Source organism: Lutra lutra, chromosome 6, assembly GCF_902655055.1.
Source record: "Lutra lutra chromosome 6, mLutLut1.2, whole genome shotgun sequence".
In the NCBI taxonomy this organism is placed as follows: Eukaryota; Metazoa; Chordata; class Mammalia; order Carnivora; family Mustelidae; genus Lutra; species Lutra lutra.
The window spans coordinates 11,187,542-11,201,993 of NC_062283.1; the positions used below are offsets into that span (position 1 = coordinate 11,187,542).

General features: G+C 46.5%; 1 protein-coding gene across 11 annotated transcripts in view; it reads left to right on the forward strand.

Annotated features, from left to right (window-relative positions):
- The first annotated feature begins 5,761 nt into the window (after window positions 1-5,761).
- Window positions 5,762-14,452, forward strand: part of ATXN1 (ataxin 1) — a 411,273-nt gene continuing 402,582 nt past the window's right edge. For 3 of the 11 annotated variants that reach the window (XM_047735227.1, XM_047735221.1, XM_047735222.1), the window contains exons 1-2: window positions 6,690-7,150; window positions 13,974-14,087. The gene's annotated coding sequence lies outside the window, so the exon portion shown is untranslated. Of the gene's footprint in view, window positions 5,902-6,689; window positions 7,151-7,187; window positions 8,620-13,179; window positions 13,246-13,973; window positions 14,088-14,119; window positions 14,450-14,452 lie in introns of those variants that run through there. The other 8 variants (XR_007128335.1, XM_047735220.1, XM_047735223.1 and 5 more) reach the window with 7 other exon arrangements.

Below are 14,452 nucleotides of genomic sequence, written 5' to 3' on the forward strand. Positions count from 1 at the left end.
AAAAAAAATTTATGTCATCTAACATATGCAGGATAGTTTCAACATTTAATCAATACAAAAGGATTGAGGGATACATATGTGTATGTATGTATGTATGTACGCATATGTGTGTATGTACATGTTCATACTAAGTTTTTGAAACCAGAGGTATATTTCATACTTACAACACTCATCTGCTTGAACTAACCACAGTTCAAGTTCCAAATAGCCACGCTGGAGAGTGCAGAACTATCCCAAAGCACTTGTTTTGATTTCAAATCATAGATGGAATCTTATTGAAAATTGCCTAATGTGTGTGCTGTTAAATTATAAAGTGTTGGTAGACTACAGTAACTTTAATTGCACTCTTGACTATCGGTGATGTCATTTGGATTGGCCAAAAGCCAGTCTTGCTACAGTTTGGTGGAGGGTCAAATAAAGATGATTCAGGATCATTAAGAGTCTCTGCTCTGCACAGGGCCCAGTGACTGTAGTTTGGGTGTGGTGAGCTGACCTCAGACTCTATTGTGTGAGCAATGTGCCCATTTGTTTTCAGTTTCTTTTACTTTTCTGGCCTCCGCAGCTTCATTTGGGAGTGCAATTTAAGAAAGATATATTTGTTTTGCCAGGACACTCTGATTGGCTCAGATTTTCAAATGACATATGTAGGGTAACACCCTCCCTATAATAGCATGGTTAAAGGTCTGTCAGTGTTTCCGTTAAAAATTCAAACTTTCCAGGATTTATTACACAGCCATAACAAATGGCTCCAGGCAGAAACTTGGCAAATCCTTCTTGAACGTAGGAGGAAATCTTTTTTTTTTTTTTTAACAATTTTTAAAAGCGGGAAAAAATAAACAAGTGTTTACCACTTCCATTTACTCTTGTGATTCTTTTGATAGGAAAGGCATTCAGAGAAAAGACACAGCCTATCTTTACATTTTGTTTGTTTTACAAACTTGAGATATTAATGTGAGCTTGCAAGTCAAATTTTGCCAGAAAGGTCTATAATTGTCCTCCTACCTGACAAGTTTTCAAGGATTCTAGTATTGGATTCTCAAGTTCCTACGTCTGATGAATATACTGACTGGAGAGGTGCTGCGTCAGTTGACAATGAGTCTTTACTCTTCATCATGGTAAACATGGACAGTTTCAAAAGATACAATTTGTTTTGGCGGGAATTCCTTGCAGACAGAGATTTCCTACTCATCTAGATTCTCAGGGTCTAGTTATTGTAGATGTACAGTACATGACTATGGGAGAAGAATGATAAATACATAAAAAGCATCTTGAGAATTAAGACACAGTCTCTGTTCCTATTTAAATATTCGCTTATTAAATATTCGCTATCTAGTAACTTGGGAAAATCTTTGAAACGGTAAACAGCATGCTGCTGTATCTTTCACGTCTATGCCTTCCCCATCTGCGAACAGCCCGGTGGGTTATTATAGTAATTAAACCACCCAATGCTACGAACGCACAAGCCAGTTCCAAACTTTTTTGAGGCTTGCCTCTCTCATGTCTCTTCTACCTCTTGGGAGTATCTATCCAGAAGTCTCTGAAAAATGTGAAATGCTGTGTAGATATCATTCAAACACAAATGCTCACCACTGCAAATGTTAAGGATAAGCCCCCTCCAATTACTGGGAAAGTAAAACATGGTGAAAAAGTGCACATTCTCTCCCCGACATATTTGAGTCCAAATCAACTTGATTTATCTGATGTTGTGCTGGGCTGATGGACCCCAAAGCTTTTGAGATATGTAGGAGATAGGGGCACCTGGGTGGCTCAGTGGGTTAAGCCTCTGCCTTTGGCTCGGGTCATAATCTCAGGGTTCTGAGATTGAGCCTGGCATTGGGCTCTCTGCTCAGCAGGGAGCCTGCTTCCCCCTCTCTCTCTGCCTGCCTCTCTGCGTACTTGTGGTCTCTCTCTGTCAAATAGATAAATAAAATCTTAAAAAAAAAAGATGTACAGAAGATACTCTTAGAGTGACCTTATTCTGTATTCTATTACTTTTTCCCCAGTTTTACTGAGAAGTAATTGGCATACATCACTGTGTTAAGTTTAAGGCGGACAGCATGATGGTTTGATTCGCATCTGTTGTGAAATGGTTGTTTTCTTTATTTTGCACTGGAGAAAAGCGAAGGGGTCTTTTCCGAGTATGACTTTTGAAGTCCACTTAAAAAAAAAATGAAGTCTAGAACTGTAAATAATATGTCTATATTCTACTTAACATCCAATCTGTTCACTTATTTCGTTGTTATAACCCCGTAAGCTGTTTGTGTTTGCTTATTTTTGCTTCGTTTTATTTTGAACTCTGTAAGAAAGAGTCTACTTTCAGTGGAAACATAGACTACGATTTAAAATCCTTCATGATTCGGAGGGCTTGTATGCTTGTTTTATTAAGCACTCTTGTGCTCCCTCTGCTGCCGTGAAGAAAACCTTCACATTCAAGACCCCACGACATTCCTCAGGGTCCACTTGGCAACCATGAGGCAGATTTCCACATGAAATCAGGGCTCTGGTCTGAAATACAGTACTATTGGACCAAAACATAAAATGTAATCGTGTTTCATTAAAAAGTGCAAATTACTTAAAGGTGGAGGGAATAAAAAAGGAATAAACAGAAGAATTAAGTTCTACATCTGTGGGCAAATGCACCTAGACAGCCCTGTATTACAGACAGCGTTCTTGATACCGGAGCATGATCGGAAATCACCGGAGGTGCTGGCTAAAAGGCAGTTTGCAATTCAGTAGGTCTGGGATGGCTCTCTCATTCTGAATTTCTAAAAAGCTCCCAGCTGCTCTGAAGATAAGGCTTTTAGAAGCAAGATGTAATACATAATGACATGATATCATATATACTCGATAGCCCACTTTAAGCCCTCAAAAGTAGATACTATCAAAACAATGAATTAGATGTAAGGGATAAAAAATGATTTTCCATGGCATTTGAGCAACACAGAACACAGACTAGGAGTAAGGCTAGGCAGGCCTTATCTCTCAATTTCCTTTTATTTTTAAGTTTGACTTATGCTTGTATGAATACAATATCAGATTTATGAATAGGACTGTAGTACTACATATTTGCCTACTGGCTTCTCGAAAGTCCTGCCCTTTCACTGAGTTTCTATCTGCATGAGAGAGCCTTGTTGTTAAAGAATGAGTGTCAGTTATTTGCACGTTTACTATTTTGCCATCTGAAAATAAAATATTTCGGTACTAAAGGTAATGGAACAGATCAGGAGAATACTGCTTTGCAGGAAGGAATAGTTCCAGAGTTTAACGGCACTTTCTGGCTTTATCTTAATAACTAAGAAAGTAAATGACACATTTCTTATTAATTGCTTTTACTGTTTGGGTAATATACATACTTGGCGTCCTTAAGGGAACATTTAAATTAATTGACTCACTCTAATCTGAATTATGTGTTTTAATTTGTTTAAGGTTGCTAAAATAACTTAAACTGCCCGTGTCAGTGTAATAATTAAAATATTAGCTGTTTTTGGCTGGAAAATCTCTCAATGTAAAAATGTCTAAAAATAGAGTGGAGGTGGATTGGGCAGTCTGCAGAAGAAAAAAACATCTCAGTTAAGCCAAAAACATGGCAACCAATATTTTCTGTTACAAAGATATTTTAGATGGAGCTAGTTTTTAAGAAAGCTGCACGAAACTGAAATGAATAGCAGTTCTGTTTATTCACAGAGCAGTAATAACAATGCCTGCAGCACAAAGCACACGTCTTTTCAGTGCCCAACCCACTGCTTCTGATCCTTTGGGGAGCCAGCCCAGTCTGCCAAGCAGGGGGAGGAGTCAGTACCCGGTTCTGTTCTGAGATATTAGCCTTCACCTTGATAATGCTTGTCAACAACAAAACGCCAGGAAGAGCCTTTTCAGGAAACTGATTTCAACTGTCCACTAGAGGCTGTAATGAGACCAACAATGTCACTTTAGACCAACCTGGGGTTTTAAAATGTAGCAATCATCGCGTTTTAAACGGGAAAAAAAAAAAAAAAAAAGTTGTAGAACCCAGTAAGAGTGAACAGTAGTAGTTTTCTTTTTTTCTTTTTTTTTTAAATTGCCGTGTATATGTGCATGGTATTTCAAAATGTGAGAAAAAAAATGATTTCCGGGGCTCTCCACCTTCCTAGTTGTTAGTATGCTTATTTTTATTTCTGTAGCACGTTGGCTCTACGATACAGTTGTTTAAAAGCTGACACATTTCTCTTGGTGATTCTGTATCCTGCTTCAGTTGGTGACTAACCGTTAGGTCACAAGGAAACTCAGCCAAAGGTTTCTCCAACACAGCTTACAGTCAATAGTGGTGGCTTCCAGGGAGAAACTTGGGTGGAAAGATCATGTTTCTAGACACTTGGTTCTAAGCACCTGAAAGAGGTCAAATGCTGCCCCGACACCTACTGGTCTTCCAGAATTATCTGCAGCAAGGAGACCGCTGCGCTGAGCTCCCTTCAGCTTGGAGGTGCCTTCGCTTTTCTCCAGGCGCCACACCTGTTGGCAAGGGGCACCCCTGCACTGAAGATTCCTTCCCACCGAGAGCTCACACCTGGTGGTGGCACGCGCGGAGAGGGCGGGGTGGTGGGCCGCTGAGAAACGCGCTTCACAATTGAGCGCAGAGGAAGTTCCTCCGTGTGGATTCACGAGAACTGCCATCTGATGCTCGGTTTGCTTTCTGTATCTCCTGCACTGGTTACCTCATTTCCGATTAAATTAATGATCCCGAATTAGCTGCGAGAGGAGTGCGCGGGTCCTCTTCCAAGGCTGGGGCCGGGGACTTCAGTACCCAAAGCAGATTTCCAGACCTGCAGAAAGCGAAAGGGGAGGTGGGGGCAGGGAGGCCACCCGCTTTCAGAGGCAGGAAAGGTGACGGTGCACATGCAGTCGCGGGGACCCTTCAAACTTTCCTGAGTTGCACGCACAGGCAGTCCGCGCAGCCCCGCGGTCCTGGTTCCGGAACAAAACCGGTTTGGGGGTTAACGTGCACGACGATCCGAGTCAGCCCTCTTAGACGATTCTCGGCGCGCCCGGGACGAAGGGCACGTCGGGATCACACTTGACCACCCCCCCTTCCCGGGGTGGGTATTTCGCCGGCTGAGAGCTGAAGCCTGACACCCCTCCGAGAGTCCTCCAGGGCGCCCTCAGTTGCACCCCGCTGTCGCTCTGTCCCCTCCAACTAGGTGCAGGGACCCGGGGAGGCGCGCGAGGACCGACCGGTCACCGCTAAAATTACCTCATCGCTCCAGCTCCCCGCCCCTTTCCCAAACCTGGAAGAAGCGTCCCCTCCGGCCGGAGTCGCACCCCCCGCCCCCCGCTCCGGAGCCAGTCTCTGGCCACGCGCCGCCTCCCCGGGGGCCGCCGGGCCCGAGCAGCGCGCAGCCAAGGGTTAAGGGCGCCGGCCGGCCGGTCGCCGCGCGGTGCGCTCGCGGTGCTCCGAGCCGCTCGCCCCGCCGCCCGCCCGAGGGTGCCCCCCCACCCCCAAGTCGGATCCTTAAGCTGCGGCGGCGGCAGCCAACTGCTCCATATTTGGCTTCTATTACACATTTACATACTGGAGCGAGCGAGCGAGCGAGCGCGAGAGAGAGCGAGGGAGGGAGGGCGGGCGGGCGGAGGGAGGAGGGAGGGGAGGGGAGCAGGGGGGGTAGGAGGAGGAGGACGAGGAGGAGGAGGAGGAGGAGGACGAGGAGGAGGAGGAGGAGGACGAGGAGGAGGAGGAGGAGAGAGCAGAGTATACCGCAGACATCATTTCTACTACAGTGGCGGAGCCGTACAGGACCTGTTTCACTGCAGGGGGATCCAAAACAAGCCCCGCGGAGCAGCCGCCAGAGCTACAGCAGCCGCAAGACACTGTTTCTCTCCCTCTGCCCCCCCTTCCCCACGCAACCCCAGATCCATTTACACTTTACAGTAAGTGGCTATTTTTTTTCTCCTCTGATTCTCTCTTCCCCCTCCCCCATCCCCTTCGCCCCTTATTTAGATTAAAATTTGCCCCTGCCCCCGCTCTCCAGAGAGGGGCAAAAGCAACAACCAGCAAACAAACCCCAAACCCCAGTCGCCGGCACAGAAAACAGCTGGAAGAGGAGCGAAGGAGATCGACGCGTCGTGTTGTGTGTGTGTGTGTGTGTGTGTGTGTGTGTGTGTATGTGTGTGTGTACATACAACCTTCTCCCGCTCCAGCCTCCCGGGCCGACACCCCCGCTCGGGGCGCAGGGACTGACGGCAGGGGGCTGCCGGGCGGGTGGGCGCCCGCCAGGCGAGGGGGCGCGCCCGGGCTGGGGGTGCGGGCGCGGGCGCGGGCGCGGGCGGGGAGAGCGGCGGCGGCGCCCCGCTCCGGCGGCTGCGGGTCCGGCCGCGAGTGCGGAGAGCCGCGTCCCCCTCCCTCGAGGTGGCGTAGGGGTAGCGGCGGCGGCGGCGGCGGCGGCGGCAGCGGCCGGGGGTCGCGCGCTGCCCTCTCCTCCCGCCGCCCCCTCCTCAGCCCTCTCCCCACGGAGGGCGGCGGAGCGAGTGGGTCTGGAGGAGGGCCGGGCTTCCCCGCGGGTGGCCGCCCGGCCTCCGAGCCCGGGGCGGGGGTCTCCCCGCGGAGGCCGGCCTCGCCGGGTGTGCGGCTGCGGGCCGGGACTTTGCGCGCGGCCGGGCGCCGGGCGGTGGGAGCGCGGGGGGCGCGGAGGGGTGGGCGCGGGGGGGAGCCGACGCGCGGGTGCCGGCGGCGCGGCTGGAGCTGCGGCAGCGGCCCTGCTGTCGCCGCCGCCGCCACTGCCGCCCTGTTGGTGCGGCCGCTTCCTGATCATGTGCAGCCGCCGCCGCCCGGAGCCGGCAGCCCGCGAGCGCCCCAGCCCGGGCCGGCGCCCCCGCCAGCGGCCGCGGCAGGAGCGGAGGAGCGGCGGCGGGCGCTGCCCTGCCGGCGCGGGGAGTGAGCGGCTGCGCGGCTGCTGGGAGGGTGAATGAAGCCAGGAGGAGGGGAAGGAGGAGGCGGCGGCGGCGGAGGAGGCGCTGCGGGGACTGGGATGCGCCCTGGAGCCCCGCGGCTCGTTCACTCTGGGCCGGGCCGGAGACTCCGCCACTCCCGCGGCCGCCGCCGCCTCCTACGTGGTTCCAGCGCTGCGAGCAGGCCGGTCCCGCAGGGGGCAGGGAAGGGGCCGGCCGGGCGGAGCGAGAGGTGAGGCGGCGGCGGAGCGCGGCGTGAGTGTGAGTGAGTGCGTGCGCGTGTGAGTGCTTGTGTGTGTGAGTGTGTGTGTGTGCGCGGGGAGGGGGGCGGCGAGGGCCGTCGTGCTGGGGAGCGGCCCCTCGGTGGCCACTTGGCTGACTCTGCGGCGCCCCGACCCCTCCCCAGCCCCCCGCCCTCGGGCCGCCTTCCTAAACTCCCGGGCTTGTGCTTTCATTTTATTTCCGACCACGTAGGGGGCTGACTGGAAGCGGTGGAACAATTCAGGTTTTCTGGGGAGATTGAGCAAGGACCTTAGTGGGGGGTGGAAGTAGGGTGGTGGTGGAGATCTTGCCAGAAAACAACAACCAAAAAAAAAAAAAATCAGTTTCCAAGGACCGTGGGGTTCGGTTCAACCCTGTGGCTGTTCTGTTTTGTTTTGTTTTCCTAGTATATAATCCTGCAGATAAGAGGGTAATATAAATACTTCGGGAGATTGGGAAATTGCTGAAGAGTAGTAAGGGCAAAAAAAAAAAAAAAAAAAAAAAAAAAAAGCCAGTCGGAAGCTGGTTATATAATGCGCGATGTGGCTAACGAGAACGGCAAGCTATTTTTATTTTGTTTACCGTATGCTGTGCAGTAGGGACTCCTCCAAACTGGTTCTGTCCCCGAAGAGATTCTTAGCTTCCCTGCGAGATCCACAGGATACAATTAGTAAAATTGGAAGACCCTAGTACACCCACAGAATAAAAACTACCGCCTTAGAGTGGCCTGCTCCCTGCACACCCCTTCGTGCATGCAGGGAAATGTGTATATGCAAATAAGCTCTCCTTTGGCAATCTAGTAGTCCCATCTCAATGACATTTGTGTTTTGTAATGCAGGCTGTTCTTAATATTTAAACATTGTGGGTACATATCGCACAGAGCAGTGGGTAGTTACTTGATGGTTATTTTTAGGCATAGCTAGTTACTTTTCCAACCCTGTTAGGGAAGCCACTTCTCTTTGGGTTTCTCAGGAGTCCTGCAGTTCCTAGAAGCGCGCCCCTCCCCCCCAGCCTTAGCCCACCCTGGGGTTTATTAGTAGTGGGGTACTTGGTTTTTTTTTGTTTTGGTTTGGTTTTGGTTTTCTGTTTGTTTGTTTGTTTTTTGGTGGAATGAAGCCTAACCACCAATCCCGCACATGAACTCCTGGAAAGGGGTTGTACCCTAACAGCTAATGCTGTGGCATTTAATCTCCTCCGACTGTCCTACGACTGTGTGCGCCTCAGTCAATATTTTAGAAGCTCCGCAGACAAATGGGCTTGGGGGCTGCCTTCTGGGTACAGCTGAGGGCGAAGGGCTCCCCGGAGCCTCCTGGCCGCCCATGTTTCTCTTCCTACAGATCCTTGTCAGGGGTGTAGGTTTTCCCTGCACTTACTCTGCGGATCACTCCTGTAATTAGATCAGGCTGCCATGGCAACAGACAGTGTGCCTCGTCCGTTCAGGTGGGTTTGTCTTGTGCCTGGACCACTCCAAGTGTTTCATGCACGGTGTTTGCGCCGTTCCAGTGGAGGACAGACTTCACTCCCTCAGTTGTGGCGTCTTTCAGTCATTTGGCTGGGAGACACCGAATGAGACCTCGAAGCCACTCAACTTTTGTAAAGGAGACCCACAAGCTGGTCTTGCTGGGTGCGGTATGTGAGCGCCTCTCCCACACAGTGAAAGGGGCCTGGTAGGCCTGCTGATGTTGATTGTGAACAGACCAACAAGTATTTGGTACTTGTTAGAAACCTTTCAGAGCTTACTCAAGCCACATTTCTTTTGCAGTCTGGTGCCTTTGGCCTTGTGGGTACTTAACCCCTTCAAGGGGGAGAGCACCCGTCCCTTAGAACCTATGGTGTCTGTGGCCAAGGACCGGGATTCTAAAGGGTTGACTCCGTGGAAGTTGTTTATTTAGGAATGATCTCTCCGTTGTCACATTTCACAACTTCACCGTGACAATAGCCACTCTAATACCAAAAAATGGGACTGACTGGAGAGGCCATTCTGAATGGGTATGTGTTTAATTTGGACTTCTTGGCCATCCTTAATCTTCACATCTGTAAATTCCAAGCTTCTTCTCTCAGGTGAGAGATGATAGAGGCCTAGAGCTTGGGGGCGGACGATGGGTGATGCTTTTACACAGGAAGCAACTTGCACTGTGATATATAATTTAATGAGCATTCAATAATTTAGAGAACAGCCACTCTCCTCTTTGCATTAGGGCACCCCCTCATTAGGTTCACCAGACAACGAAAAATAATAATCCTGTTGCCGAAAAATAAAAAGGAAAGAAAAGTAAGTAGCTTTGGTGGCCGAAGCTTTTGGGGCACAGGCGAGCCACATGGGGTGGGGAGGTATTTTAATAATCTTCATATAGGAAAGAGAAAGTGATTGAGAATAATAATGTCTTGATTTGGTCGTGATCCTGCCAGAGTCTTTTTCAGTTTTCAGTTTTATAGCCCCATAGCTAAATTGGTAAGTCCTTTTTTTTTTTTTTTGGGCCTTGGAGCTAAGATTTGTTCCCTGCAGGGGGGTTTACAACTTTCTACCATTTAGCAAGTTTATGTGGTTGCTAACTTGATTGTGGCCTGTTCAGATCAAGTGCTTCTATGGTTAAAACAAGCTATCTACCCCCCCCCCCCCCCCCCCCCCCGCCAAGGATGTAAATAGATGGGAAGCAAGGATATGGAGTAAAGCACAGAAGTTTAAGTTTTACACACTTTAGAGGTCCTAGATTATATTTTGCAATATGCAGAAAATCTCTTGCAGTAAAACGTGAATGTGTATTTTTGAATGCAAAAATAAGTATGAAAATGTACTTGATGAGGACTGTGAAAGTCAGTATTTTCCTCTCTAGATTTCGTTTTAAGAGGGTTTGGTTCACAGAAGTGATACTTTGTGGGGAATATTATAACTAGGCTCCTGGGCCTCTGAATTGTCTTTTAGTCTTAGGGATGCAAGAAAAACTCTTAGCCGTCAGATTCTATGTCAAGTGCCTGTCGAAGGCCTTACATTTCATTGTCTGTGAGTCCTGGGAAAGGCCAGCCCTGAGAGATTATTAAAACATTAGTAAACACATTTCTATGACTCCTGTGTTTGTTGTCATTACAGAGTTTAAGGACTCACATTCCTTTTGTGTAATATGCCTTTATTTATTTTTTCCATTCTGAAATGTCAAGAGGAGTTTACTTGTGCACTTACCTTGAGTGACAGTTTCTGATGACTAACACGTCATAACAGCAGCTCATTTTGTTTCCTATTAGAAGTTAGTTGATAAATATATTTTATTAAAAGCCTAAAAATTAGTGTAGGAGTGAATGTTAATTCTTCCAAATATAGCTGTGAGCAGGTTACCCATAGTTTCAACTCTGAAAACTGAAATAGTTGCGTATTAACGTGACCGGTAGGAGACAGAGTGGACACCGTTTTCAGGGTGGACATAAATAATTTGATTTCCATTGCTTTTTATTTTCAGAGTTTATTCAGTAATTTGAAAGATTGGCTTCTGTGAGAGCTTTAGACATGGACAGGCTTAACTGCTTCGAAGAACAGATTTAGTTCCGGTCATACTTCCAAGGTTATCAGAAGCAAGCCCTCCTTATTTTGTAAAAGCATCGAGAATAATACATTGTAGAAATCTCAGTAGAGATAATCATTTCTGTCCCAGGGTGTTCCATACAGGACTGCCCATTTTTAAGAATGAATCTTGCAGTCCTCAATTATGCTGTTCAAATTTTGGTTTCATTGAATTCAGTTTAATAAAATACTCACTCAACATGTCTTTAAGGGATGATATAATAATGAGCATGCTGAATGCTGTTTTAGAGAATATTTTTAAATGTTGGCTGAGAGCGTTGTAATTGGATCAAGGTTTTGAAAAAATATATATACATGCTTAAAATTGTAGGAGTGATAAAAAGATTTAGGTAAATCATCTCTATTTGTGGAGACCGTTTTAAAAATCTTTTTTCCTGTTTCATAATTTATGTATTTTTGTCTTGATCGGTGTAGTAATATATTTTGTCATCCTTATACATAGGAGCTTTCGGGCTAGCACGCTATAAATGTTTGTAATGCGTGTTACCATCCCGAATGTAACGAAACCTGTTTAGAATTATTACAGACAAAAAAGCGACAAGCATTATGTTTTCATTGATATGGGTGATGTTAGCAGAAACGTTTCATTGATTTTTCTATAACTTTTAATGCATACCATTTGTGGAGTAATGAAAACGCAGTGGTAATTGTCATAATGTAAGCAAAAATGGTATCCCACCTGAAAATGACTTTTCAGAAAATTCACTGGAGAGTAATCAGAATTTGAGACTTAAGGGGGCAGAGGTTGCCCTAATTATGCTGTTTTGATTCAGGCTCAGAGGAACTCCTTATTCCACTTAGGGGCTCTTTAGCACGACACATTTTGAGGGAGTTATTTAGCAGAAGTTTTTAGTGATAATTGTCTTAGCTGCTAACCTATAAGCAATTTATCTCCTCACATGTGAAGAAAATGTATTCTTCTATCACTGTGTATGGCAAATTGTCTTTTATTGCACCCTTAGATTTGGCCTACCCTCCCCGAATTATGTATATTATTTACTGTATTTATTCATCTATTATTTTCTCCTTACCACCCCATTAGTATTGTTTAGGCCATCTATCTTGGTAATCTTCCTCTATAAATGGAATTGCATTATGTAGTTCTTCTATGCTTTTAAAATAGTAAGTATTCTGTGTTTAGTGCATATGTTGTAGGAAATGTTCTATAGGCTAGTATTGGTTGTTTTTTGTTGTTTTGTTTTTTTTTTTTTTGTTTTTTAGTAATTTGTCTGTATGTTCTTGCAATGGATCCTCTCTACCTTGCTTTTGTTCTTGTGTTTCTTTCCTCTGATGGAACAGCAAGTTACATGAACTCTCTTAATTCCTGTAACTGGTGTAGCAACACAAATACTTTTGAAATAAGTAGGCATGCCAGTGTGAGAGTAAATTAATATTTTACAGCATTCACATCGTGCTTGGCTGTCCTGTGCACTTTGGCAGAGTAGGAGGAGACTGTAATCTGGACTCTATAAAAACGTATCTGCCAGGTGATATGCAAATAGGACTGTGTGCACACACACATGCACCAGCAAACACTCCACTGTTAGCTCATAAAACAAGTGCCGTCCGCCAGTCCACGGTACCCGCACCTTGTTCAGAAATGATCATCCTGTACGTTGATGCTATGTGCGAAGTTGCTAGTAGAAACAAGGAAACAGTGACTGCAGAAGGGCAGATAGAATTCCGTGAGCCTCTCTTTAACTTGGCCACCACTGACTTTTCTAAGTCACCAAGCTTCCGCAAGGAGAGAGCCTCAGTGCAGTCCTCCCAGAGCTTCCAAGACGGTGTAGTCTAGGACAGCTTCCCCGTGTTCTCTGGAATCACAGATTACATGTGGAGAAGCCAGCAATTCAAAAACCTCCTTCTTTTGCCTATCAGTCCCCGGCATATAGTAGATGCTTAAGGAAATACTTGCTGAACGGATTCGCGAGAAGTAAGGAGGCTGTTTGTTACTTTGAAAAGTGTTGGAAAGCGATCGAAATTATTTTCCTTTCCAGCTGGGCTGTGCTCTTAAAAATAGTGAGTGTATATGGTTGAAAGTAATCATGACTATGGAGATGTGTTGCCATGTACCCAGGGATAATTGGCTCACTTACCTGTTTACAGATTATTCACATTGGAGATCGTGTTCATAACTCCAGAGTAGTTTCTTTCTGATATCCAGCATAATCCTGGGCCTCTGCCTTCCTACTGTTACCTGGCGTGGGCTTAGGAAACCCAAACTAAATTTAAAATCAGCCAAACAAATATACACACCAGCTCCAGTAATCAAAGACTGACTAGCAATGACTAGTTGGGGGGTTAGTTTATAACTGTGCTTTCTGATTCTTTCTGTCTCATTTGGGCAGTTGGGAATGACCAGTATCTAAAAATATTATTTTAATAGGGATGAGAACTCTGCTAGCAGATCAAGTCTTCATCTTCTTCCATTTCTGTGCATAGGTCTTTACCTCACAAAAACTACTACGAGCACCAAGCTCCCTGATGGAAAGGTATATGGAAGATTCATTCATTCTCCTTTCATCCGTTCGCACATTCACTCATTCATTATACAGTGGATGATTTTTCCTCAACCGTTTGCAAGGCATTGTGGCACAATGCACATGAAATAGACATGCATTCAAAGAAGCAATAATTTAAAATCCAGTGGCAAGTCCAGTGAACATGTGCATACTTTCACAGTTTATTCTGCATTTGATACATTTTTCTATCCCATTCGACTGCTATGCTAATAACTGTGCTTTTTTTTTTTTTTTTCTTTCTTTTTTTTGGTGATTGTTCCTGAAGTTGCATGTTGATAGTAATACATGACATGTGAAAATTAGACTTTGGCTCAATTCCTATTCAATCCATGCCCATTTCACCTGATCTCCCTGTGATTACCAGCATGTGTTTATCAGATGATCGGTTAGAATCATTAGGGAAAAGAATGACAGTCCCTGGCTCAAATAGGGAGACCAAGCTCTTCTTTTGATTGAAGGGAGGACCTTTTTTGTGGTGGTCTCCCTCTGAGCCCTGTGGACTTGAACCAGGCCTGCCTTCTGAGCTGGCTGGTATCTGTAATTCTCATAAGACAAGATGCACAATTTGATGTCCTTCAAGTTTAGATTTCCGTATCCTTAAGGTTGGGGTTCTTTTTGGAAGCTGTTTGTCCTGATTTTCATTTTGGCTTTTTCTTCTCCCCTTCCCCCCACCCCGTCCACCGCCTTGACCCCTGCAGAAGCCCCGAGCAGCAAGTCGCCAGGGTGGTCCGTTCAAGCCTGGGATTACTGTGTCATCCTCGCAAGGCGGACCCCTGCCCACAGCCACTCCAGGGAAGTGCGTCACGTATCAGGTGAGACTTTGGCTATGCTTGTCTGGTTTCCATCCGAGGATCCAGCCTGACCCGGAAAATCACCTCGTGCCCACGCTTTCGCGTAGCGTGAGTGGACCATTCGCCGCCACTGCCTTTGCAGACTGCATTCTGAGGGAGATTGAGAAATTGCCAAGAGCATTTAAAAAAAACAAAACAAAACAAAAACCAACTTGGCTTGAAGTGTCTCTCTTTTTGGCTTACTTGAGAAGAAAGTGGTTCATGAAGAAGTCTGCGTTTGACCTGGTGACGATTGGTGTTTGCTTGTTAGACTTGAGCCTGACCGTCTTCGTTGTCCCCTTTTCCTTAATGTGATGAGACCGTTTTGCTGCCAAACTGTGACCGTA